Raw genomic sequence first — 24,362 nt, 5'->3', positions numbered from 1 at the left:
GCATACTGGTGGCCCTGAGTGAGAACTGCAGCTGATCTTAATATAGTCATACCTCGGGTTACAGACACTTCAGGTTGTGTTTTTTGGGGTTGCAGGCAACCGAAACCTGGAAGCACCGGAATGGGTTACTTCCGGCTTTCGGCAGTCGCCCATGAATTGCAATCCGTGCGTGTGCAGACGTGCCACTGCGGGTTGCGGACGTGCCTCCCGCACGGATCACGTTCGCAACCCGAGCGTCCACTGTACATAACACTTCGCATCCCCTCGAGTGGCTGGCTGGAGAATGGAAGTCAGGCCGGCACATGTGGAGGGGGGGTGTTGATCCATTAAGCTTCTATTAAGCCCTTCTGGAGAACAAAGCTAACCTGTGCCGCCCCTCATAAATATTGCTGTTCAGAGGAGCCCTAATTTTAATTAAACCTCTTTTACCTGCTCATGAGAAAAATCTATTTAGACTCAAATGGCGCCCTTTCCTCCCCCTCTCGCACGCCTGTGTTTGTGTGTGTGTGTGTGTGTGTGCGCGCACACGCACACGCACACACACACACACACACACAGATCCCAAGTGCAGCTTGTGAGCTGGAGGGAGAAAGAGAGAGAGAGAAGACATTCTTTTCTTCAGGGCAAATACAGCCGGCATATATAAGCGAGGAGGTGGCAGCTCCTGTACAGCCGAGCCTGCAGAGGGCACATGGCTTGCAGCATAATCGGCACCATGCTCAGAGAGGGAAGTTGGGCATGGGGCATGGGCAGAGGGCAACCTTTTGTTCCTGATTTTCTTCGGTGAAGGAGAAAAGCTTCCACACCGGCAGGTGAAAGTTTTAATGCAATGCGCAAAAAGGGAAGGGAAGGCATCATGGAGGCGGGGGGGGGGGGTGTCCTTTGCCGCAAAGCCAAAGAGAAACACCAGTTGCTGAAAACCCACAGGAGAAGAGAGTGCACTGGCACTCAGGTCCTGCCTATGGGCTGCCCATTGGGGCATCTTTGAGACCAGGGTTCTGGACTCGATGGGCCCCCTTTGGCCTGACCCAAGTGCAGAGCTTGTCTTATATGCTCTGAAGAAGATCATTTGACCCAGAATTCTTCCGGCAGGAGGAAAGGAAGCCCTTCTTCATACAGTGCATGATTAAACTATGGAACGCTCTCCCCTAGGAGGCAGTGATGGCCACCAACTTAGATGGCTTTAGAAGAGGATTTGACAGATTCGTGGAGGAGGAGGAGAGGGCTATCAAAGGCTAGTACAAAAGCTACTACAAAGGTTATTTCCCGCTTGGACTACTGCAATGCGCTCTACGTGGGGCTACCTTTGAAAGTGACCCAGAAACTACAACTAATCCAGAATGCAGCAGCCAGACTGGAGACTGGGAGCGACTGCCGAGACCACATAACACCAGTCCTGAAAGACCTAGATTGGCTCCCAGTACGTTTCCGAGCAAAATTGAAAGTGTTGGTGCTGACCTTGAAAGCCCTAAACGGCCTCGGTTCAGGATATCTGAAGTAGCGTCTCCACCCCCATCGTTCTGCCCGGACACTGAGGTCCAGCACCGAGGGCCTTCTGGCGGTTCCCTCACTGTGAGAAGCCAAGTTACAGGGAACCAGGCAGAGGGCCTTCTCGGTAGTGGCACCCACCCTGTGGGACGCCCTCCCACCAGGTGTCAAAGAGAACAACAACTACCAGACTTTTAGAAGACATCTGAAGGCAGCCCTGTTTAGGGAAGCTTTTAATGTTTGATGCATTACTGTATTTTAATATTTTGTTGGAAGCCGCCCAGAGTGGCTGGGGAAGCCCAGCCAGATGGGCGGGGTATAAATAATAAATGATGATGATGATGATTAGTCACAATGGTTATGCTCCGCTTCCACTGCCTTTGCTCAGTTCCCGAGCTTGAAACCTTGCTCTCTTTGGGAATGGGGACGGCTGCAGTTCCTGTTGCTTTGCACCATGTGGCTAAGGGACAAGGCAGGGAATTGGTGGTATTTAGAAGCTTTTGTGTGTGCTAAATCTGAAGCAGCCAAACCTGCAACGTTCTTTTGTCTGTTTATGGAGCTCATGCTTTGAGTTCAAGATCAAGGAGCTAGAAGAGCTGTGTGTGTCTATACCAGTTCTTAATTTCCATTATTGCTCAAGTTGCAACCTTTAGCTAGCGGTTCTGACTTCCATACCCTAGTCTCTTGACCACTACAGGAAGCGTCCCTAGAGGGATGCCGTACAGAATGTACCATGAAGCCGTTTCACAGCTGTGCCACTCTGCAGCTGGGTCATAACTGGCTGATGGGAGACAGGTCCATAGCTAGGGGGTAGTGAGGTGGCCCCCCGCCAGGGGTGCAGGTGATGGGGGGCCCCTCAAAATTGGCTAAAAATATGTCCATAAATATAAATATTGATTATTGCCTCATAAGAATAGAGAGTGAATTGAATTGGGGGGGGGGAGAGAGGTGGAAAGAAGAGCTAATTTGTCCATGGCTGGGGGGCACAATCTGGACGGTTCTGCCAGGGGTGCAAGATCACCTAGCTATAGCTCTGGCAGGAGGGAAGAGTGTTCATGTGCTCAAGCCCTGCTTGTGGGTTTTCCACAGGGGCACCTGGCTGGCCAATGTGGGAACAGGAGGCTGGACTAGGTGGGCCACCGGCCTCATCCAGCCTCACGGCTCGATTTATGCAAAATAAAGAGGCTTGATTTGCATTCAGGTTGCACAAGTCAAGTACAGAATCCTGGGCAGGTTTTAGGCATGAAATGGGGAAACACAGCATTTGCCAAAAGGAGGAAACTTTTCTGAACCTTTTTTCTCAAAGGAGCCTGGACAACAGTTTTGGCAAACGTCAGGAAGGATACTGCTGCTGGTGTCATTTTCCTCAGAGAACTGCAGCGCTGAGCACTTCCACAGAACAGGCAGAAGCTCTGCATTTCAGTTGCTGGGTTCAGTTGCCAAATGGCATTCTACGGGTAGAGGCTGGGATAAAACCGCAAGCCTGAGACCCCAAAGAGCAGCAGCTGCTGCCAGTCAGTGTAGGCAACGCTGGGCCGGACTGACCAAGATCCTGAGACTTCAGCACTAACAAAGCAGCTTCCCAGTGCAGAAAAGGTCACTGCTTGACCCCTGCCGCCCCAGGGCTGGTGTGCAACCTTGCAGGCCTAGCAGATGCAGCCAATACCACCCTCAACCACTGCTGGTGCAACTATTTGTAGGAGAGGTTGTGGGGGGCGAGGTGTCGCTCATACCCACACAGACGGCCCTGCTCCACTGCCATGCGCAGGAGGGGAGGAGGCAAGGCTGCCTGAACTGGTGCAAATCAACTTCTGAGCAGAAAGAAGGGGTCTTTGGGGGCGGGGATCAGAAGCAGGTACCAGACAAGCCAAACCTGGCTCCTCTGCAGACTGCACTCCCACATTTCCCTGCATATATTGTGTCAAGGTCAGATGTTGTGCACAGTTCCTCTGGGCAATAGGCAGGGCTGGAATCTCCTGCAATCTCCAGTGTGGCTGACCACATCCGAGGCTGTCCTTGAATTCCTCTGGACACAAACACAGATGAACAGGAACTGCCCCTCACCCCCTCAGCTCTCAACAACATGCTCAAGGAGACCACCAACATCCATGTTTTGGAAAGGCCTGTCCAGCAATGTTCCAGATTACCAGCTGCTGGAAGCCGCAAGGGGGGGGGGCGCTCATTGCTTATGTCCTGCTTGCCTGGGAGGCTGGTTAGCCACTATGAGAACAAGAGGCTGGAATAGATGGACCTGGTCCAGCAGCCAGGCTCTTATCGCGTGCTTCTGGCAGTAGGGAGAAGGCAAAGACAATGGGGGCTCTGCTTCCAGCCCCACCCGCCAAGCAGACGAACCTATAAGCAAAGCAAGTCTCCTCCAAACACCTCATGTGGTTGAGATCTCAGGGTGGGGGGGGCTGAAGCACAAAGCTCTCCATGGCAGCCCCTGTTTGCTCTTCCCAGGTGTCTCGCTGCCCCATCCACACCCCTTGGCACTTACCAAGGCTGAAGAGGATGAGGAACTTCAAGCAGACAAACTCCTGCCTGTCCACCTGGAGAGAATGGAAGTGAAGCACCAGTTCCTGCGCTCTCAGCACCAAGTTGTTCAGGATGGATCCCGCCTGCATGGCAACGGTCGACATGTCTACCTGGAAGAAAGGGGAGATGGGCAGGGCTCAGGACCCCCAAGAAGTACCATCTTGTCAGGGGAACAAGGAGGTTCAAGAGCTGGGTGGTGGGGGACAACCTCCATCAGAAAGACTTTTGAGCAATCAGCTGTTAAGGCTTTAAAGCAGTTAATGGACTCAGTTGTTGCCTAAATTACAATAAATATGGTTATATCTGGGTGCTGGCTTTACACAGAAGGATAAGCAATAACGACCAAAGTCTAACTAGCCAGGAATCCAATGCAGGCTGACTCACAAGTGATGTCCCTTAGCATCCCATAGGGCTTCCTCCCAAGTAAGTGTGCAGAGAACTGCAACCCAAAGTCTAAATATGTGCAATGGAGTACTTGCAGATTCTCTTCCCCCACCCCCATGTTTACTCCCGCCTCTATCTCCCTCTCCCATGGGGCAGGGGACCTGTGTCCTCTTACACTTTGTACATTCCTGGCAAATCATCGCTCTTATATACCCACAGCAATAACAGCTCTCCATGTGTGCTGTTGTTTATGTAGCCAAAACTGTCCCACCCATGCTTGGTGGTGGTGGTGGGATTTTGGGCGGAAGAATGTAGAGGGAACACCCACACTCCCCCCCCCAAAAAAAAACAGAAGCCCAGTGGGCAAAGAAGGCTGACCAACCTTTGGGGGTGGGGGAGATGAGACAAGGGGGGTGGGCATGGGGAAAGGAAAGGAAGTGGCCAGAATCCTGAGCCGCAGCAGTGGCACTTCATGCTACAACATTTTGCGGCAGTATTTCTGAAAATGGCCATTGTGGAACCTGCAAACACTAGTGCTTTTACCTCCTGGCCTGTCACCAGCAGGATGCTGTGCTCCTTCCCATAATGCACTTGGCGGAAAATGTGGTCAAAGACCAGCAGCTCGCTCCAGCAGTTCTGCAGCAGCTTCATCTGGTCACCCACCTGGGACGAGGAGGAGGAGAAGGAGGAAAAGAAAATAGCTGAGAAGCTTCCTCCAAAGAGGATTAATAGTTGAGATGATGATGATGATGATGATGATGATGATGATGATAATAATAATAGCATTTGTATAATAATAATAATAATAATAATAATAATAATAATAATAATAATAATAATAATAATAATAGCATTTGTATATCATCCTTCATCCAAAAATCTCTTGGCAATTCACAACATAAAAATACAAAATGAGAACACAAAATACATTAAAAAAACCAAAAAAATAAACCAATAACCTTCCTCCTACAAACACATTTAAAAGGACATAGAATGCCTGGCTGAAGAAACACATTTTCAGCTGACCCCTAAAGATATATAATGCAGGTGCCAGGTGAGCCTCCCTGGGGAGAGCATCCCACAAATGGGGAGCCACTGCAGAAAAGGCCCCTTCTCATGTTGCCATCTTCTGGACCTCTCAAGGAGGAGGCACATGGAGAAGGGCCTCAGAGGATGATCTTGGGGTCCAGGTTAGTTCATATGGGGAGAGGCAGTCCTTGAGGTACTGCAGTCCTGAGCCATTCAGGCTGTAGAGGCCGAAACCAGCACTTTAAATCAGGCTTAGAGACTAACTGGCAGCCAGTGCCATTGGGTCACCCTCAGTGTAACACGCTCAAATTGTCTTGTCCCAGTGAGCGCAACCTGGTCACCAAACTCTGCACTAGCTTAAGTTTCCAAACCATCTTCAGAGGCTGAACTATGCATAGATGACAGAAGTTAGGCTTTCCCTGTCCAGATAAGGACATAGCTGGCCACCAGCCAAAGCTGATGGAAGGTACTCCACACCACCAAGGCCACCTTAGCTTCAAGTGACAGCAATGGATCCAGGGCCCCAAGCTACATACCTGCTTCTTCAGAAGGACTGTAACCCCATCAAGAGCAAGAATCTGACTGGAGTTCTCCACTCATGTTCAAGCCACTTCCTTTTTTTTTCAATATACTTTTTATTAGTTTACAACAAAGAGCATATATTTCTAACCAAATTTTCACAGATTATACTTTTTAGACTTCCTTCGATTTTTCTGGTAATCATCCATATATACTCTTAACTATAACGCATTTCCTTTTTTGCATTGCCTTTTAACTTTCACCTTTACCAATATCTATTTTCCAAACAGTACATCTTAGCCTTTACAGTGCTTCTTGAAACCCCACTAGCGTTGTTTGTGAATCACATAAGTTTTTCAGATAATCTACAAACTTTCCCCAATGTTCGATGAACTTTTGATTTTTAAGATATCTTATTTTTCCAGTCAGTTTATCTAACTCCACATAATCTGTTAATTTCGATCTCCACTCTTGAATTGTCGGTGTTTCTTCCTGTTTCCACATCTGGGCTAGTAAAATTCTTGCTGCCACAACCGCATACTGGAATAACTTAAAGTCTTTCCTTCTTATCTCTTTTCCTGTGATACCTAAAAGAAAGGCTTCTGGTTTCTTGACAAAAGTATACTTTAACATTTTTTTTAGTTCATTATATATCCCTTCCCAGAAGTTCTTAACCTTCTTGCATTCCCACCACATGTGATAAAATGTTCCCTCCCTTTCTTTGCATTTCCAACACTTATTATCCGTTTTATACATTTTGGCTAGCTTGACCGGTGTGATATACCATCTGTAGAACATTTTCATCACATTTTCCTTCAATCCCATGCATGCAGTGAATTTTAAATTTTCTTTCCATAGTTTCTCCCAATCATCAAATTGAATATTGTGTCCAAAATCTCTAGCCCAGTGTATCATTACTGATTTAACTTCTTCGTCCTTCGTACACCATTCCAACAATATCTTGTACATTTTTGACAAAGTCTTATTTTCACTATTAATTATATCCAATTGAAACCTAGAGTCTTTTTCTATATACCCCTTTTCCTTTACATCTTTCTTAAACATTTCATTTACTTGGAAGTAGTGTAACCAATCATATACATAGTTCTTTACTTGTTCATATGGTTTTAGTTGCCATTTTCCTCCTTCCTTCGTTACCAATTCTCCGTATGTAGCCCAATTACCTCTCATGTTCACTCTCTTTACACACATGACCTCCAACGGAGATAACCAATGTGGGACCCTTGGTTCTAAAAGACTTTTGTACCTGTCCCATACTTCTATTAACGAATTTCTGAAGATGTGGTTTCCAAATCCTTTGTGAACCCTTTTTTTATCACACCATAAATAGGCGTGCCACCCGAACCTGTTGTCGAAACCTTCAAGATCTAATAATTCCTTATTTTCAAGCTTAATCCAATCCTTTAGCCAGCAAATACATGCTGCTTCATAATATAGTTTCAAATCTGGCAGGGCGAAGCCTCCTCTCTCTTTCGCATCTGTGAGTAGTTTATATTTTATTCTTGGCTTCTTGCCCTGCCAGATATACCTTGATATCACTTTTTGCCAATCTTTGAAGGTTCCGCTCCCCTTAATTATGGGGATTGTCTGAAACAAAAATAGCAACCTTGGGAGCACGTTCATCTTAATTATAGAAATCCTGCCCCAAAAGGACAGCTTCATTCTATTCCACACCTCCAGGTCTTTTTTTATACCTTTCCATATTTGAACATAATTATTCTGGTACAGGTCAATATTTTTAGTTGTTAACCATATTCCCAAGTATTTTACTTTCTTCACTACTTCAATCTCCGTTTGTTGTTGCAATGTTTCTGTTTTATCCTGCTCCATATTTTTAGCCATTATTTTGGTTTTTTTCTTATTCAATCTGAACCCGGCCACCATCCCAAATTGTTCAATCTCCTCCAGTACCTCTCTAACACTTTCTAAAGGTTCCTCCATCGTTATAACCAGATCGTCGGCAAAAGCTTTCACTTTATATTCGTTCTGACCTACTGTTACCCCTTTTATTCGACTATTTTGTCTTATTGCATTTAAAAAGACCTCCAGAACCGTTATAAATAACAATGGTGAGAGCGGACATCCCTGTCTTGTTCCTTTAGATATTTTTATATCTTCGGAAACCACGTTATTAACTATCAATTTAGCTCGCTGCTCTGTGTATATTGCCTTGATACCATTAAAGAACTCTTCTCCTACCCCCATATATTCAAGATTTTTCAACATAAATTCCCATATTATGTTATCGAAGGCCTTTTCAGCATCCACAAACATTAGTATCGCTTGCTTCTCGTTCCTGGCATGCAGATATTCCAAAATGTTAATTATATTTCTAACATTGTCTTTCAATTGTCTGCCTGGCAGGAACCCTGCTTGGTCTTTGTGGATGATACTCATTAATATCTTTTTAATTCTCTTTGCTAAGATACCCGCAAATATTTTATAATCTGTATTCAATAGAGAAATAGGCCTATAGTTTTTAACTTGTGTTAGATCTGAATCTTGTTTGGGAATTAATGTTATAAATGCTTCTTTCCATGTATCTGGAATCTCTCTTGTTTTTAAAATATTATTTATTACTTCTTTCAATGGGGTCATCAAAACTTCGCTCATTTCCTTATAGTATCCTGATGTAAATCCGTCTGGTCCCGGGGCCTTTCCTCTCTTCAATTCCTTTACGACTTCTTTAATCTCGTCAACTTCAATTGGGGTGTTCAGCTTGTCTTTTTGTTCTGTCGGGATCTTCTGCACCTTTTTATTTCTTAAAAATCTTTCAATTTTCTTCACATTATTTCTTTCTTTATCCTTATATAATTGACTGTAAAAGTCCAAGAATCCTTTCCTAATTTCTTTTGGGGAGACTTTCTCTTCTCCATTCACAGTAATTTTGTTGATTGTATTCTGTTCTTTTCTCTTTTTAGTTTGCCATGCAAGCAGTTTGCCTGATTTATTCGCAAATTCAAAGTTTCTCTGTCGTAGTCTTTTGATGTTCCATTCTATTTCTTTATTTATAATAATTGAAAATTGCGTCTGTAAGATCTTAATTTCTTGTTTGATCTTTAAGCTGTTTGGTTTTTTAATTAATTTTTTCTCCTTTTCCATAATCTGATTCAAGATTTCTTTTTTCCCTTTTTCCCTAAATTTGTTCTTCAGTGAGTTCTGCTGAATAAAGAAACCTCTCATCACTGCTTTGCTTGCATCCCAAACAATACTAATCTTTGTGCCTTTATTAAGATTGTCTATAAAATATTCGGTTAGTTTCTTTCGTGCCTTATCCATAATCTTTTCGTCGTCCAGTAAATAGTCGTTAATTCTCCATCTAAAAGATCTTTCCTCAAATCCTTTTAATTCCAATTCTATTGGGTTATGGTCTGAGATTACTTTAGGTTGAATTTCAATTTTTTGAATTCTTGGAGTCAGTTCATTTGAAACCCAAATTTGATCGATTCTTGACATTGACTGATTTGGTTCTGAATAGTACGTGAATTGTTTTTCCAGCGGGTGTCTAAGCCTCCAAATATCAATCAAATTACAATTCTTAGTCATTGAGAAAAAAGACTTTGGAAGTTTCCCTTCTTTGTTTCTTCCTTCTCTTAATCTATCCATCTGTAGAGAGACCACACCGTTCATATCACCCATTATTATGATCTTCTGATCCATATATTCAAATAGTTTTCCTTCCAAAGTTTTATAAAAATCAGTCTTATTTCCATTAGGTGCATAGATCCCGACAATTATTAAGTTTTCGCCTTGCCACTTGATCTGTACTGCTATAATTCTCCCATCTTCGTCTTTAAAGAGTTGTTTGGCTTCAATTTTGTTTTTGGTGTATAGAACCACACCTCTTTTTTTCTCTTTATCTGATGATATAAATTCGTTCCCTAGTCTCTTATTTATCAAAATTTTCCTGTGTCTTCTTGCCACGTGCGTTTCCTGCAAACATATAATGTCCAAATTTTTCTTCTTGAGAAATTGTTCAATTTTGTTTCGTTTTCTTTTATCATTCATCCCATTAACATTCCAATTCCATAATTTTAACGCCATCTTGCAGTCAAATTAAATAATTTTATTTGTTTATCTATAGCCTGTCTTCCTTTTCTGCTTCTTCTTCTTCTTCTTCACCTCCTTCTTCGTCTTCTTCTTCTTCCTCGGATCTTTTACCCTGCTCCTCTTCCTCTTCCACTGATTCTGACTCATCTCTTAGTCCTGATCCTCTTCCTGCTCCTGCACCCTTCACCTCTTCTTCTTCAACTTGTAATTCCTTGTACCTTCTCGTAAATTTCCCAATCTCTTCTGGGCTTGTCAACCTGCGTTTTTTAGTTTTGTAGAAGAAGGAAACTCCTTCCGGAAATTCCCATCTGAAATCAATCTTATTTTTCTTAAGTATCTGTACCAATGGCTTATATGGATCTCTTCGTTTCAACAGCCTAATCGGTATGTCTTTAAAAATAATTATGTAATTTCCATCAATGTACAGTCTTTTCTCTCTGTTCCTCTGTAATATCAAATTTCTCATCTCCCGATCTTTAAATGTAATTAAACAATCACCTGGGAATTTCCTTGCCTTTGTTGTTCTTACTCTCATTCTGAATGCATTTTGTACTGTTTTTGCCACATCTTCCATTGGCTTGTTTTTGCCACATCTTCCTAGCTTGTTTCCTAAGCTCTGGCGTATACCAGGGAGCCAGGTGGGCTCCATGAAGCAGGAGAAGGAACTCCGGGGCATTTGGTGTCAATGGTCTGCGTCATTTGGATATTCCAGGGCTTTGACAAGTGTGGCATGACCTTCAGCATGCAGAGCAGATGTTCTGCCACTGAGCTGGGGCTCTTTCCAGGTCCAGGTCCTGCTAGGTGTTACAGATCAGTTAAACGAGAGGCAACAGGGCTATGCATCTGATGTAAGGACTCTTTTCTCACTTTATAGGCAGGGCCCCAGGACTTCAGCAAGACCTACTGAGGATGCCTGCCTACCATGCACCCTGTAATTCCCCCCTGCCCCCAGCCAGACACACTGATGGGTGCCTTGTGGCTACATACAGCCACTTTTTAAAAAAATTGTGCACAGCACCTGACCTAACACCATTCTGGGATCTTTTAAAAGCACCTAAGAACCAGAGGTGCTTAGAAGGCTGGTCCCCACAGCCAGGTAAGCCCACCTGGGCCACCAATGGAGAAGGCCACCCACCAGCAAACACATGGGCCCCACTTAAACCTGGAGCCAGCCCTGCCATAACTCCACGGGGCAAATGCAAAGTGTCCTTCACTGGCTTCTAGGTCAATTATCACCAACCTGCTACTGTAAAAGGTTTAAGGTGTGCCAGTTGAACATATATTTAAGCCTTAATTGTCACTGACTAATTCTTTTTTTAAATAATTTTTTATCAAATTTTCCATTTTAACAATCCAATCAAATCACATTAAAGATTCCAAATTATACAAATACATATCATATAGTCCAAATATTCTGCCAAATTATAAATTTTTATTGGGACTTCCCATGCTTCAAGTTGGGGGGGGGGGGCTCTGGTCATCTCATATCTCTGCTGCCTTGAGTTTCCAATAGTTCCTTTAAATCTTCCTGTTGTTAAACTTCCTTCTTTCATGGCCTCTGAGTTGTTTCCACAGGCGAGATGAAGTAAGCAATGATGTGTTTCTGTGTGAATTTTGTGTACTTGACTCTCCTATTGCTACAGTATCTCCTCACACGCTGGTGTTTATGCCAAATCAATCCAAAAGTCATTTCGCTGCTGGCAGACGCCATCTTCTCTCAGTTCCGATGAAATCAAATCTAGGCATTTGCTCATTAATTTTCCCAGACCGGTTGCATCAAACATTAGCCTTTCCAGGGGAGATTTGCCAAATCGGACTTAAAGTGCAGATATAATAACAAATTAAGAGCTCACCTCCCCCTATGACTATCTCTGCAGCTCGGTCTTATCCCATAATGGCGGATCTCATTTAAATAATGCATCTCATCACCCTTCTCATAATCCGTCCAAAGTTTTTTTAAGTCTCTCCAGCGGCTAACAAGATCCTGCTTCTTTCTAATATCAATATTTGGAGGGTCTTTTATCTTCTTCCAAGCAATTCAACAAACAAAAGCTTTAATTATATAGTATTGTTATTTCCACACAGTTTATATTTTCCAATCTCACTTGCTGTAAATAATGTAAACAGTTCTTGGGGGGGAGGGGATTTGTCAGGTATTGTAATAAATCATAGTAAAAAAGGCTTTACCCCCCCTCCTTTTCCATTCCGTTCCAACATACCAACTTAGATGTTATTCTTAGATGTTATTCTTTCTTCCTCTCCATCACTCTTGGCACCTCAGTGGCTGGCTTAATTGGCAGATTAATTTCCCCCTCCTCACTTGAAGCATGTCCAAAATTTAAATCCAATTTTTCATCTTAAGAAATGGAACTTGGTGCGCTTGCGGGGACAGCGTCCAGGAGATCCGAAAACTTAAATCCAAATTTTCATCTTAAGAAATGGAACTTGGTGCGCTCGCACCGAACTCCCTTGGGGGCTTTCCATCCAGTGCCCCCACCCCCTCCTTCTTTACGAACTTGGGGGTAGTTTATTGGGCATCCGCGGATGAGACTGCATCTTCCCTTACACCAGGAAGAATTTGGGAGGCTGATTACTCCCATCTCAGCCTCTAATTACCTCGTGGGAGCTGGAGCGATGGTATTGTCAGCCATCTTCCGTGGCGCCTCAAGCGGAAGTGTCACTGACTAATTCTTGCATCTCCTTGCCATTCTGCTCCCACCATACCGTTTCCCCCAACTAAGATTTCAATTCAGGCATCTGGCAGAGTGAGCTGGAGTCGCAGCAATAAATTTCTTGGCCTTTAAGGTTCTCTTGGAAGGAAGGCAGGAAAGAAGGAGGGAAGTGCAATGAATTGTTTCAGCCTCCCTACCTCCTCCTCGAGCTCCAGGGACAGTTTGTGGGGGTAGCTCAGCAAGGCTGGCTTTGGAGACCCCACCACCCACCACCCAGCTACAAAGCAAACACAGCCCACAGCGGGAGAGCAACAATGGCTGCTTGGCTCATCTGCACTCTTATCTGAGTCCCTTCCTGGGCCAAGCATCTCGCCCAGTTCTCAACACAGTGTCTTGCTGGGCACATCCCCCGTCCAACATCCCTGAGGGAGGGAGGGAAAACCACCCCGTTGTTTGCACACAAAAAGGCCAGCGTCTCTCAGGAGGCTGCTGTCGATACATTTTGCCCTCCAAGACACAGTACGTGCACCTCCAACAGCCATGGCTCTCCAGGGTCTCAGGAAGGGCGTGACCCCAGCCCTACCTCAAGATGAGGCCATTGGGGATTGAACCAGAGAACTTCTGCATGCAAAGCAGGTGCTCTACCCCCGGAGCTGTGGCCCTTCCTCTGTCAAGACTTGCAAGATGTGCTTTGAATACATGAAACTCCCCAAAAAACACTTTGGGGCCTCTCCAAACCAGGGATGGACACACACACACACACACACACACACACACACACACTGTCAGGTGTCTTCTGCAATAGTAATAGCTCATTAGTGGTGGATTTGTTCTGGACAAAGTTCTCCGAAAGTTCCCATATTTTTGACACCTGGAGGGGCATCTCTTGTGTTATAGCTCAACAAAAGTGGGACAAAACAAACAAATAAGCAAACAGGAACATTTGTGGTATGCAATGTTGCAGGGTTTCAGCAGGAAGTTATGGGACAGGCACTGATTGGAAAGGAAGCAGTTTGTACCTGCAAACGTTTCAGTGAGGACATACCGCACCAAGTATAGCAAGATTGCCCATAAGTACCCAGATGCCTCCACGAGGAGAACAGGTCATCACAAACACGCCCTCAAATGCAAAGCAAATCCTGGCATCCCCACTGCCCAAGGCGGCTGCCAGCACAGCCAAGCCAGGGGTTCAGCTTCTCCAGGGACACCACCCGCAGAGAACAGTCTTCAGTCTAGGAGGCAGAAGTGAAACTGAGGATGGCACACAGAAGTGAAACTGAGTGTCAGGGGGACCTCTCCCCCCCCCAAAAAAAGGAACAGTTCAGTAAGAAGGGCAGTTTATTATTAGTTTAGTGTACGTACTTAGATAACTGTGAATTGTCCCATTGTATAGTTCTCTGGGCAAAGCAGAATAAAAAATTTATTCCAACCCCCCGAAAGGGTTCAGCTGAGTGGATGGAGAATATTACCATATGTGGTGGACGTGTGATAAAGTGAAGCCATTTTGGGAGTTGATTTATAATGAACTTAAGAAGATAGTAAAATAGACCTTCCCAAAAAAGCCAGAGGCTTTTCTACTTGGCTTGATGGGAAAGGAGATTACCTGTAAGATAAAAGATCAAAGATTATTCATGTATGCCACAGCTGCTGCAAGGACTTTGTTGGCCCAAAATTGGAAATCACAAGAAGTTCCTACCATTGCGGAGTGGCAGGCGAAGATGACAGACTATGCGGAGTTAGCCAAACTGACCGGAAGGATTCGGGATCAGGACAATCAGAGATTCCAGGAAAATTGGAGTAAATTTATTGTATATTTAAAGGACAGCTGTATAAATCTAAAGACACTAGCAGGACTGAAGTAACTCCTACAATGTAGATGATAGAAGATGTGAAAAGATAAAATACGCAAATGGATTTGATAAGGGATACCAACTGAAGGGAGGGAGGGAAGTCATAAGCTCGGCAGAGCAAAAATGTTTATATGTTGATTAATGTATTGAAAGAAAGAATGTGTAAAGAAAATAATAAAAATTTATTGGGGGGGGGAAGGGTTCAGCTGAAACACAGGACAGTCAAAAATACCACAGCAAAATCCAAAATCCAGCAGAGAAAGCAAAACTGACTCTCAATCAAGCTTGTCATAGTCCCAAAAGCTCTGGGCAGTGTCAGTTTGGACAAAGTTACATTATGCCATTCCCTCATTTCTCCCTCTGCCCCACAAAAGAGTGCTACTTGCTACCTTGACCCTCTTTCAAGCTCCCCTCAGTCCACCTGCTTCCTCAAAATGTTGCTACTCTCCTGCAACAGACACCTTGACAGTGTTGGGATTTTTATATCTCACCAGCTGCTAGGAGCAGCACAATGGTTGTTGACATCATGTGATGTCTGTGAGCGTGAGACAGGAAGTCTCTGCTTGTTCTCATGTAACTGGAGAGTTACTTTCACTTCTGAGTGAAGCGGGTGTTGAGTCGTACTTCTGTGCTTGCTGCTCAGGAGAGCAGACATGTTGGATGAGAGCTGCGTGTACAGTCTGTAAATAAAGTAGTGTGTAGACTGCTAACTGTTTCTTTCTTCTGTGATGGGATACCAGAAGACGAGTGTGCTATTCTCAGGATGGAGGGGTCGCTTATTACCCGTCTCTCTGGACTGAGGGCAATTTCCAGCTAGAGAGTGGCACCCTTCCTGGGGGCGTTTTCCCAACAGACAGTGTTGTGGAAATTACGGGGGGGGGGCACATCTTTCAAGTTGTTAAATGTTACAAATATTAAGCATAAATATATCCTTTCGACTTGACAGCTCAGGGAAGTTACCTAGCTTTAACAATAATCTAAAATCAACTCCTTTGCCAGTTTCCTCCATTTCAATTCCGTAACAACAGTGTTGGCAAAAGTGAGCAGAGCATTTCATGGACTGTGAAGATGCACACACACACACACACACACACACAGCCCTACGCTTCCTCCCGAGAGCTCTGGCTTCTGCACCCATTGTGCAAGGCACTTATAATAGAAAAAAGATGGGTGTGGAACTAGGGAAGCAGAGGACACCGGGATTCCCCAGCAGAGAGTGGCAATAAAGCAGGAGCCAGGAGAAAGATTACTCAGGGAATGGGAGGTGGAGTTGCAGGAGACTTCCAAGACTCAACATTCCTGCCTCAGCCAATGCATAATCCCAGGAGCTGCCCCACTCAAGCAGTTCCTGTTGCTAGCAGAGGGCCAGTGTGGTGTAGTGGTTAAGAGCAGTATGTGTTTGGGGTCTGGATGTGGGTCCTAAAGATAATGTGTATTTCAAATGATTAAATATATTGAAATACAGAACTGGCTCTAAGTTCATTCACAAAACTTTTTGGTTTTTTGGCATTCTCAATATAGGGGGTTCCTTTGCTTTCTAAGTTCACATTTCCTGAGGCATGCTTTAGAAATGTCTGCAGGTGAGAGATCCAAAATGATAAAATACATCCTTTAATAAAATGCAGTCAGGATGCAAAGAAAGAAAGAAAGAAAAAGAGTGGTGGACTGGTAATCTGATGAACGGGGTTTGTGTCTCCGCTCCTCCACATGCAGCTGCTGGGTGACCTTGGGCTAGTCACACTTCTCTGAAGTCTCTCAGCCTCACTCACTGAGGCATCTGATCATAGCCTGCATTTTTAATCAAGGCTTATATTTTGATCAGATTCCTGTATTCCAAAAAAATGAGCTTAAATTCACATGTTTCTTTCGAGATGGGAAACCAACAGGCAAGGTCTTTGTCAGAGGCCCCTTTGGTTTATTGCGGTCATAAAACAGGCTGGGAGCAAAAGGTCACACTGACCATACAAATGATAGAATACAATCAATCAAGGTTGCAAAAACACTGTGCCTCCCATTAAACTTGAGCTACATCTTCCTAAGGTTAAAAAAAAGCAAGAGCTAATACAAACAGAGCTGGCTAAGGAAGAGGCCTCTCTCTCTTTGGAGCTGCTTTAAAGCTTCAGAGAATTTAGAAAACTTAGCTTAGCTTTTACTAAGTTCCCTTTCTTCTAAAAAATCTATATATGTATGAAATATATTGGCTTAAATGTAATTATGCAAAGGATTTAGAAAGTAAGAATCATAGAATCATAGAAGAGTTGGAATAGACCATGAGGGCCATTGGGTCCGGACCCCTGCCAGACAGAAAGACGCCATCGGAGCACTCCTGACATATGGTTGTCAAGTCTCTGCTTAATGACCTCCAAAGAAGGAGATCTTTCATTGATAATGTGTGGGAAGATGAACAAAAGATCTGTTTTGGAGTGAATAGGGCAATAGGGCAAAAGATGAAATGTTAGTTAAGGCGCCTAGTCTAGGGCAAAAGGTTATCTGGTAATTAAGGTGCCTTGTAGAGGTTAATGGCTGTTTGCCAATTATAAATAGAAGGAAATATAGCTCTTTGTCTCCCATAAAAGGTAATAGGAAATGGGTGTATCTTTTATGATTGGTTCTAGCGAACAGCCAATAGGAATTTTAACCAGGCTGATTGGACAGAGGCAGCCAAAGGAGGAGCAAGGGGGCTGAGCTGAGGGAATATAAGTGCTGGCCATAATGACAGGAGGCCAGGCCAGAGCTTGGTAACCATATACCACTGTGCCTCACATTTATTTGTCTGACAAATAAATTATTATTTTAATTTCTCTATTGCTGCGTTGAATATTTCATTCCAGCTAAGCGTTAACCACAAGCAGGGTGCTACATTTTATGGTGCCTCTGTGACTCGGATAAGTGGTCTGCTGGAACGCAGCCCCTTCGCCTTACTGGGCAGGGTACAAGAGGGAGGACCACTAACTGCTTACCCAGCGCGCACTGGAACATTTTTCCAGGGGAACGCAGAAGTCTCGTCTGTCTGATACCCTGCTCACCGACGGCGACGGACCGGGGGGAACCAGAGAAATAAAGAGGGATCCGCTAAGGGTAAGTGCACAAAGGGGTTTTGGCCCTCCAATTAATTGGGAGGAAGAGAAGTCTTGATCAAACTTCTGCGTCTCAGTAAGGGGGAAACTGAGTACGCTAGGTGGTTGGGTACATCAGACGGTGGTCTGGTGGAGGAAAAGGGAAAGGTTGGGAAGTAGAGTGTGGTGAAGTATCCAGCGCATTGTATGTGTGAGAAAGTACAATCTGTAGCTGACCTGAGTGTGGAGTGGGTAGTACTTCGTTTCCCAGTAAGGCGACTTCACTGGGCAAGGAACCCCACGAAGCGAGTGTGTGAGTGACTGAGTGGATACTTCACAGGGCCATACAATGGGAGTTGGGGGTTCAAAGGGGGAAAATACACCTCTTGAATGTATGTTAAATAATTTTAAGAAAGCCTTCTCAGGGGCATATGGAGTCAAAATGACGCCAGAGCGCTTGAGAACGTTATGTGAATTAGAGTGGCCGAAACAAAATACTGAATGGCCATCTCAGGGAACTTTTGATATAAATTTAGTAAGCAAACTTTGGACTAATATCGCCAAAGAAACGGGAGGGTGCCCAGAACAATTTTCATATATAGATTCTTGGCTGAGCACATTAAATAAAAATCCTCCATGGATAAGGGAATGCAAAGTCCAACGATGCAAATTATTGGCTGTAAAAGCCGAAGCTAGGAAAGGAATCTTGCCAAATAAACTCAAGCCCATTTTTGAGGGACCAGAGGAAGAGGTGCTTCCACCTCCACCCTATGCTCCACATCGAAGGGAGCCTAATCCAAATACTCCACCAGTTGTAACCCCAAGGCAAGAAAGTGGAACGAATAATGGGGGTGGAGTCACAGAACTTGATTCCTTGATAGATTATGATAAATATCTTCAGGAGGCATTGGAGTCCTATAATAAAGCCCAAGCAGAAGTGGTTATTCCACCTGTGAGTCCCAGTAGAACTCCATCTACAGTCTCCTTTAGTGGAACAACCAATTGCCCACCCCAAACCCCTGTACATCCAAATCCTAGAGAACTATTACAGAAGTTACAGGAAGACCTTGATCGGTCAGCAAGCAATACAGCCAGGCGTATAAAGCTGCTAAAAGAACGCCTTGGGACAGATACCATCCCCTATGATTTGAGGCCCCTAGAGCAAAGCGAAGAGAAAGGTCACGTAGTAGCCCCTCTTAGAAGAGTATTTGATGCACTTGAGGAGCCTGTGCTGGTTAACGGGCAACCCGGACCACGGCCACCTCGAACTTCGACCCTCCAGTACATTCCATTCACAACTACGGATCTGATGAATTGGAAAACACACACCCCATCTTTCGCAGAAAAACCTCAGGCTATGATGGACTTGGTGACTTCAATAGTAAATACTCATAGTCCTACTTGGACAGATTGCCGCCAACTCCTGAATACTCTGTTCACCACTGAGGAAAGAAGAGACATAATTGAAAAGGCACAGATATATTTGCGTGAGCAGGCCAGAGTGGGAAATATTTTTAATATTGACCGTCATCTCCAGGATAACTTTCCTTTGGAAGATCCTAATTGGGATCCAAACAATGCAATTCACCTGGCCAGGCTTACCACCTACCGCCAGACGCTTGTGCAAGGTATCCGCAGGGCATGCCAGAAGCCCACTAATATGTCTAAAGTCTCAGAAGTAGAACAGAAACCAAATGAGAGTCCGGGAGATTTTTTAGAGAGGCTGCAGGAAGCCTATCGTATATGGACTCCTTTTGACCCTGAAGCCCCTGAAAACAGCAGAATGATTACTGCTACATTTGTGGCCCAGTGTGCTTCTGACATTCGTAAGAAAATTCAGAAATCAGAAGGATGGGAAGGGATGCTGATGAGCCAAATTATGGCCATTGCACGCCGAGTTTATCGGAATAGGGATGAGGCTGAGAAACAAGAGAAGAAGAAGTGGCAGAAGGAAAAGATGGTGATGCTAGCCACAGCAGTGAAGCAAGACTACCGCCCTTTAAACGGAGGGAGAGGGCGGGGAAGGAATCCACCACTGGGAAGGAATCAATGTGCGAATTGCAAGAAGGAGGGTCATTGGAAGCGGGAGTGTCCTGAACCCCTGAGGTTGGAAGAAGTACGCCCAGGCCCAGGCCCAGGCCCAGGCTCCGGCCCAAGAAACCAGGGACGGGGACGGGGAATGATCCGAAATGGAAGATATCAGAGACCTGGACAAGGACAGAGTAGAGACAATTTCATTGGACTGGCAGAGGAGGATTTTACCCAAGACTAGGAACGACCGGACTCCATAAAGTTAGGCTTCCAGGAGCCCACGGTCACGATTCAATTAGGGAGCCATTTAATAGACTTTATGATTGATACTGGGGCTGAATACTCAGTACTCCCAGAACTATTGCAGAAAAAGGCATCCAAAAGTGTAGTCATTAAAAGTGCCACTGGTCAGTCAGCTAAGAGGTCTTTCCTTCAACCTTTGGAATGCCAGATTGGGGGACATCGTTTAACCCATCAGTTTTTGTATATACCTGAGTGTCCAATACCTCTCTTAGGTAGAGATATGCTGTCCAAATTGCAGGCCCAAATCACCTTCACTCCTCAAGGTCCAGAAATGAAACTGCCATCAAAGGCAGCAGGAATAATTACCCTCTCAGTACCTAAGGAACAATCATGGCGCCTAATGTCAGCCCTGCAAGTCCAACCCACATTGGATACAGGATTAAACAAGCTCCTCCAAACCCTACAGGTGCCACCAGGAGTATGGGCCGAAAATAGCCCACCAGGAATGGCTAAGAATATAGCTCCAATTGTAGTAACCCTAAAACCTATGGCTACCCCTGTATCTGTAAAGCAATATCCTTTACCCCGGCGAGCAGCAGAGGGCATCCAGAAACATTTGGACCGCCTATTAAAATATGGTCTGCTTAAGCCCTGCCAATCAGAATGGAACACACCCCTTTTGCCTGTTCGGAAACCTGGGACAGATGAATACAGGCCAGTACAGGACTTGAGGCTCGTAAACCAGGCTATCGAGACCTTGCACCCAAATGTACCAAACCCATATACCCTGCTGAGTTTGATCCCACCAGAAGCAACATTTTTTACTGTATTGGACTTGAAAGATGCATTCTTCTGTTGCCGGCTGGCACCACAGAGCCAACCTATATTTGCCTTCCAGTGGGAAGACCCTTTGACAGGAACAAAAGGCCAGCTAACCTGGACAAGATTGCCCCAGGGATTCAAAAATTCCCCAACTTTATTTGGTACTGCCTTGGCGAAAGATTTAACAAGTTACCCCTCAATACCTGGAGAAAAGGTGGTTCTGCAATATGTAGATGACCTTATACTAGCGGCAAAGGATTTTGATACCTGTAAAGAAGGGACAGAGGAACTGCTCCACTTGCTCTGGGAAGCTGGCTACCGAGTTTCCCAGAAAAAGGCACAGTTATGTTTAGAAAAGGTCAAATATTTGGGCTTTGACATCTCACACCAACAACGAGCATTGAGACCAGAGAGGAAAGAAGCTATTTGCCTTATTAAGGAACCTACCACAAGGAAACAACTCAGAGGATTCCTGGGAACAGCAGGGTTTTGTAGACTATGGATACCTGATTTCAGCAGTCTGGCCAAGCCCTTACATGAAAGCACTCGAGGTGCAGAAAAGGACCCATTCGTATGGGGACCTGAGCAGCAACAAGCCTTTTTAGCTATCAAACAACGACTTATGGAGGCCCCAGCCCTTGGACTGCCTAATTCGGAAAAACCCTTTCAGCTGTATGTACATGAACAGAATGGGATTGCAGCGGCAGTCCTGACCCAGAGATTAGGAAGTTGGAACCGTCCAGTAGCTTATTTGTCAAAACAATTGGACTCAGTAGCAAAAGGATGGCCTCCATGCCTAAGGGCAGTAGCGGCCACTGCAAGCCTTGTCAAAGAAGCTGATAAATTTACCTTTGGCCAGACAATGTATGTGAATGTACCTCATGCTGTTCTGACACTTATGGAATATAAGGGTAGTTATTGGCTAACAAACCCAAGGATGGCTAGATACCAAGGCCTATTGTGTGAAAATCCCAGGATTCATCTACGAGTAGTGAATATGCTCAATCCAGCAACTTTGCTGCCCCTACCAGAGGTAGATGATGAAGAATCACATGATTGTCTCCAAATAATGGATGAAGTTTATTCCAGTAGACCCGATCTGAAAGATGAACCATTGAAAAATCCAGATGTTGTATATTATACTGATGGTAGCAGTTACCTGCATGAGGGTGCCAGACGAGCAGGATATGCTGTGGTCACCAATGAGGAAGTTGTGGAAGCTGAAGCTTTGCCTGCTGGCACCTCAGCACAAAAAGCTGAACTTATAGGTTTAACTAGAGCTCTGCAATTGGCAGCCGGATGTAAGGCAAACATCTATACTGATTCTAAATATGCCTTCTTAACCCTGCATGCACATGGAGCTCTATGGAAAGAAAGAGGTCTAATCGGAGCCCACGGGAAGGCCTTGAAATATGGACCTGAATTAGAAATCCTGTTGGAAGCAGTATGGGCTCCAGAACAGATTGCTGTAATGCACTGCAAAGGTCATGGACGTGGAAGGGATCCAATAACCAGAGGAAATCATGCTGCTGACAAAGCAGCCCGAGAGGCAGCCCAAAAGCCTGTGGGAGGATTTATAGCAGCCCTCATACCAGAGGTAGTTCCAGAAGAAGTTAAACCTCACTATACCCCAGAAGAGAGGAAGTGGGCTGAACAGGAAGGGGCGATTGTGAAGGACGGTTGGATGATCCTGCCAGACAATAGGATTTATGTACCTCATCACTTAGCAGGCACAATTGTAAGAAATTATCATGAATCTACTCACCTTGGCGGTACTGCAACCAGAGAGAGTCTCAGTCGGAAGTTGTATATTATTAACCTATCACAATTAGCAACTTGCATTTCCCAGAAATGTGTTCTTTGTGCTAAAAACAATCCCAGGCAGGGACCGGTACAACCTCCTGGAATCCAACATGTGGGATACGTCCCCATGGAAAGCCTAATTGTGGACTTCACAGAGCTGGTCCCTTCTAAGGGATTCAAGTATCTCCTTGTGTTTGTAGATACTCTTACTGGATGGGTTGAAGCTTTTCCCACCAGAACTGAAAAGGCACGAGAGGTAACTAAGAGACTCCTCACCGAATTGATCCCAAGGTTTGGATTACCTAGATGCATTGGAAGTGATAATGGGCCAGCGTTCATTGATCAAGTAGTACAAGAAGTATGTCGAGTCCTACAAGTGAAATGGAGACTGCATGCAGCATATAGGCCTCAGAGTTCAGGGAAAACTGAAAGAATGAATCGGACTCTGAAAACCCAATTGGCAAAATTAACCCAGGAAACAGGATTGGGATGGGTAGATGTGTTACCCATAACACTGTTTCGTGTTCGGTGCGCACCCACAAAAAGACTTAAGTTGTCACCTTTTGAGCTCCTGTATGGGAGGCCGCCCTCCTTTGTTCAGGATATTCCAGCTGACCTCAAACAAATAGGAGACTATGTGACACAGGGACAAGTGCAATCTCTCTCCCGTGTTTTTGTTTCTCTTAACAGGTGGGCCCTCGAGCGCACGCCGTGCAGCATTGCCGAGCCGATTCATCAGTTCCAGGCTGGCGATAGCGTATGGGTGAAAGAGTGGAAACGCGATCCACTTGCACCTAAGTGGCGTGGACCTTACACCGTCTTGCTCTCTACTCCAACAGCGGTGAAGGTAGCTGAGGTGACCCCCTGGATTCATCACTCCCGTTTGAAGAAGTCCGAAGGCAGTTGGACGTGCAAAGGTGACCCCTCTAATCCTTTAAAACTGACTCTCTCCAAAAACCCCTGTATCTAGCCCTACGGGGAACGGGCTAGGTCACGGGCAACATTAGACGACCGGCCTGCTGCAGCCACAACCTGGAAGCTGGCTGACCTGCGCACGCCTGAAGCTTGAGGAGCATCTGAACCAGCGATTGTGAACGGGAAGATTCTCTTATACAATTGATTGACTGCCCCCCCCCCTGTGGAACAATTATCAGAGATATTACTCATTGGGGATCCTTGGGACATATGTTTTGGTCTTGGTGGTTCCCCATTTCTGTCACTGGAGGAATTATATTGGGACTAATATTTTTTTGTTATCACAATAAGGTAATCTTTTGTGGAAGGAATGCATATACTAGACATCAACATGATTTTATTATTAATCCTGATCCCTTGGGAAGGGGAAGGGTCCTTGAATTTGAGCAAATTTGCTAAATATGGATTCAGTCAAAACCACAATATGTGGGTAGGCTTAGCTGAGATGGTAGCCAATGTTACAAATAGGACCAATTGCCTTGTTTGCTCTCTTGGGCCAGATGATTCAGAGGGAGGTATGCCCTTATTACCAATACCATTAAATGCCATTGGTATGGTAAGCGAAATGCCACACCAAACAGAAGTACAGAATTTCCCCGGATGGAACTCAACTAAACCAATACGAGTTATACCTGTACAAGGGGAATTCTGTGTACATAAATCATCAGAGGCAGCTGATTCTACCATGATAGGCTCTTCTCATTGCCACTATACTTGGGATTATATTAAGAATAGTCAAACCTGGGCAAACGGTACTACCTATCGAACTCGGAATACCTTGCCCTGTGCACCTCCTTTTATTCATGCATGGAAAATGGTGTGGAACATAACTATGACAGAAAAAGGCAATCTAACATACTGCACTGTGAGCTCTATGCCCCTTT

General features: G+C 44.8%; 1 pseudogene across 1 annotated transcript in view; it reads right to left on the bottom strand.

The window, feature by feature from the left end:
• Nucleotides 1–3,178: 3,178 nt before the first annotated feature.
• The window catches only part of LOC310753722 (steroidogenic factor 1-like), an 81,623-nt pseudogene continuing 60,439 nt past the window's right edge, over nucleotides 3,179–24,362 (bottom strand). Inside the window, exons 5-7 of the transcript in view lie at nucleotides 4,951–5,070; nucleotides 3,986–4,133; nucleotides 3,179–3,282 (exon numbers count right to left, since the gene is read on the bottom strand). The product of the transcript in view is annotated as a steroidogenic factor 1-like (transcript). The remainder of the gene's footprint in view (nucleotides 3,283–3,985; nucleotides 4,134–4,950; nucleotides 5,071–24,362) is intronic.

The sequence above is a fragment of the Podarcis filfolensis genome, assembly GCF_964270895.1.
Source record: "Podarcis filfolensis genome assembly, chromosome: W".
NCBI classification, from domain to species: Eukaryota; Metazoa; Chordata; class Lepidosauria; order Squamata; family Lacertidae; genus Podarcis; species Podarcis filfolensis.
The sequence above is the reverse complement of the archived record's forward strand: the minus strand, read 5'-3'. Positions and strand labels throughout refer to the sequence as shown.